We start from the raw sequence: 4009 nt of genomic DNA, 5'->3' as shown, positions 1-4009 counted from the left end.
GTACTATGACCCATAGAAACGCAAAATGTCACGGTGATTCTCTCGAGCACCCTGTTGTGATCGGGTCACATACATACAGGATAAGGTCCCTTTTTATTTTTTGCCACATATCTAACTAAAATATCAGCCCCCTTCAAATTCTCTCAACCACTTTATTTTTTGGAAAAGAAATAGAAAGTTAATAAAATAAGAAAGACAAACAGTTATGTAATAAAATTGGTTTCCAATTTTTCCCCTATTTTATATGACGTGTCAGTATATTTAAAGAAGGGTTGCACCGTCTTTCAAAGGAGGATTTAATTGGGGCCCTGTAAAGTAATTGGGGGCCTCCACTAGAGGATAAAAAATGTCACCCAATCCTAATTTGGGTCATCCCTTATCCAAATTTTTTAGTAATGCCTAATCTACCCCTTATCTAATTAGTGATAATCTCACTTAATTAGTGCAAAATTTTAAAATCAATTTTATTTATTTTTCCAAATTTTATGTTTGCGAAAAAAAGATTCTGTTCAAATTTGTATGAAAAGTCGTCATGAAATTTTTAAAAAATTAACGACTCTCAAGAGTCGTCATTGTTTCAGTGATGACTCTAAACAGTCGTTATTTTTCCAAAAACGACCCTCAAGAGTGTCATTGTTTTAGTGACGACTCTAGACAGTCGTTAATGTTCAACTACGCATAAGCAATAACGACTGTTTAGAGTCGTCACTGAAACAATGACGATTCCTGAGGGTTGCTTTTTGGAACATTAACGACTGTTTAGAGTCGTCACTGAAACAATGACGACTCTTGAGGGTCGTTAACTTTTTAAAAATTTCATGACGACTTTTCATACAAATTTGAGCTGAAATATTTTTTTGCAAACATAAATTTCGAAAAAAAATAAATTGATTTTGATTTTAAAATTTTGATTAAAAAAAAGTAAAAAATAAGGGATAAAACGGTATTTTCACTTTACTATTGATACGCTCCTGAAAATTTTGGGGTGCAAAACAAAATTGGTGAGGCCCCTAATTATCTTCAAGCCCTGTTTCAAAACTAAGAAAAAAAAAATGAGTAGAGCAACTTCAAAGTTCTTTAAGAGGTCAACTTTTAGTAGAATAGCTATTTTTATGTGATCGTTTCTATTTGCAAATTTTATTATATTCAACTTGTGTTATCATTTTATTTATAAAATCATAAAAAAAATAAAATAATGTAGGCCACCATTTTGGTTTTTGCCTAGGGCCCTTAAATAGTCTTGTACGGCCCTGTCCTCTTTAAATTGCCCAACAAGCCCCCTAGAGGAGGAACACATCAACAATTAAATGCAAAATTCAGGGTTTGTTTTGTTGGAAATTGAATCATCAATCAATCAGGATAATGACGTCTTCTTCAGAGGATCAATTGAAGTTGAAATTACAGGATTTACAGAAACAAATTGAGAAAAAACTAATGTTTGAAGAAGCTGTTTCCAACATCAAATCTTTGATGATCGAAAATTACCCCTCTGCTTCTCCATCTCTTCGCAAACTTTTTTTTTAAGTGATTTTCTCTGGTAGATTTGAACCTTTTTCAGCGATTTTCGACTCTGTGAATAGAAAATTATTGGAGCTTAAATTCATGATATTTAGATACAATTTTGTGGAATTTTATGAGAATTTGGGGGGATTAGGGATGAAATTATATACTTAGGAAAGATCAAAAATGGTAGTGGTAAGATTGAGCTGATTCAGTGGTGGTGGTGGTGGTGATACTAGTTAGATGGTAGTGGCATTGCGGTGGTACAAAACACTTGTTAGGATTGAGGTGGTTGAGGTGACACTAGGATTAGATAGAGGTGGTTGTGGTGGTGAAAGTACTTAGATTAAGTCGGTGCTGTGGTGGTTGTGGTGGTGGAAATGGTAGTTAGATGGAGGTGGTGTTTCGGTGATGCAAAACACTTGTTAGATACAAGTTTACTCATTTTTATGATGTAGGAAGATTCTCATGAGACTCTCTTTTAACGTTGAATTATCAAACAGGTCCGTCAAGGTATCTTTTTGAAGGGCATCTCACGGTGGATACTGAGCCACCAAGACCTCAATGGATGGTGGCGCAAGATTTTCTTAATGTTCTTGTAGCTGGAGCAGGAATTTCTCAAGCAGATTTGGCTACTAACCTGCCATTGGGCAAAGGCTTTCCGGACCTGGATGCTGCAATTGAAGCTTCACTTCAGTAATGCAGATCGGTTTCTTAATTGACTTCGATTTTACCTTGCAAACAGTTCTTTCAGCCTTGTCTAAAGCCTTGGCTGCTAATCTGCTTCTTCAACTTTTTAATTTGGGATTCAGATTCCTTCTTAACTGACGATTTTCCCTATTGATTTACATACTGATCAATAAACTTCTGTTGTACACTTCAGGATAAGCACAATTCCTGCCCAGACTGTCGACACGAGTTGCCAACAGATGATCAAAATTATGAGCGTAGGAAGGCGAGAGATAAGGAGAGAGAGAAGGAAGATGAAGAAGAGCGCAAGGGAGTAGCAAATGCGTTACGTGGTGGTGAATTTATGTATATTTAAATTTTAGCTGCGGATGGATATTACGGTATCTTCAAGTTATTGTGAACTTTGGTGTAAGTTATGACATTTAAATACAAACATATCTGTCTAGATTCCGATTTTACAAACGGCATTAATTCTAGTTTTCTATTTGATATGCAAGCCTAACTTCGCCACTTGGGAACTGGAATGCTAGCTACCAGTACCAGTACTGCAACATTCTGCAGATTTAGGGTCATTAGCTAAATAAAAATGATAGTTGGGACCTATGATAACAAGTTCAGCTGGCCATATGTCAGATACATTTCTTTGGCTTTCTAAGAACAACGCATAGTTGCTTGGCTTTGCTACATTCGAGATCCCATAGCCAAAAAAACAAGCACCATAATGCTTGCTGTTATACAAAACAGTTTGCATTTGATTCAATATTTGGTTTTAGTAGCCTACCCAAAAGTACACTGTCATACTGGTATTGTACGATACAACTTTGAAGGAAGCAACAGATAATAAAGAACCAAATTATTAAAGCTGTTTGGCAAGTAATATTTGTTCCACAAAGTTGAAAAGAATTCGGAAAAATGGGTCATTTGTCCAAATATTTTTAAAACATGGTTCAAATGGACGAGTAAAAATTAGTATGGGTGAAATGGACACCAAAAAATAGCAAGGATGAAACTGGATGCATCCTGATGTAAATTAAAAATAAAAAAAGTATTTGAAAATGGGTAGGATGAAACTGTTTACATCCTTGCTATTTTTACATTTTTGTCCATTTAAACAGTATCAAAATCTAAATGTCCTTTTCACCCAAGAATTGTTGATTTTGGTCTTTTTAACCAATTTTGTGAAAAAAATTCACAAAATTGTGGCAAGTAACATTTTATTATTTGATCAAAACAGTTCTCCATGGGATGGTATTTTTCTGGTTTTCTTGCTTTGTGCTCCCTAAGAGAGTAATTAAGGATTTGAATACAATCTTTAAAAGATTCTTATGGTCTGGGTCAGATCTTGGTAAAAAGCATAATCCAATTAGCTGGAGTCAAGCTTGCACTATTCCAAGAGGAGGAGGGCTTGGTCTTAAAGATCTGGAGAAAACTAACATTGCTGCCAACTTAAGGCATGTTTGGGATATATCTTCAGGGAAAGAGACCATTTGGACTGTTAGAGCATTGCTCGGTCGAACTCGCATGCGTTGCTATCTCAAGCATGTTTGTCAATAATAGTGATCAAAACTATAAGTCCTGATTTCTAGCCTACATAGATAAAGGTCTTGGATTAGGATAGAAAGTGTAGTTGAGCTCAAGATTCCATGACAATCATCATACAAGACGAAGGACTACTCAAGGAACTGGTGGATCTTCATCGACTAAAAGGTATGTGGAGAATTGAACTTATTTGTCACTCAAAAGTCTATTTACTCTATCTCCTACTCTTTAGACAAAAGTCGTTTTGATATATAGACTTTCATTATACACATTTGCTATT

The 4009-nt window shown here is 35.3% G+C and overlaps 1 pseudogene; it reads left to right on the top strand.

The window, feature by feature from the left end:
- Positions 1-1301: 1301 nt before the first annotated feature.
- Positions 1302-2545, top strand: LOC113339625 (annotated as a pseudogene).
- The last annotated feature ends 1464 nt before the right edge of the window (positions 2546-4009 follow it).

Source organism: Papaver somniferum, unplaced genomic scaffold, assembly GCF_003573695.1.
Source record: "Papaver somniferum cultivar HN1 unplaced genomic scaffold, ASM357369v1 unplaced-scaffold_21, whole genome shotgun sequence".
NCBI lineage: Eukaryota > Viridiplantae > Streptophyta > Magnoliopsida > Ranunculales > Papaveraceae > Papaver > Papaver somniferum.
Note: the sequence above shows the minus strand (reverse complement) of the source record. Positions and strands in the feature narration are given on the sequence as shown.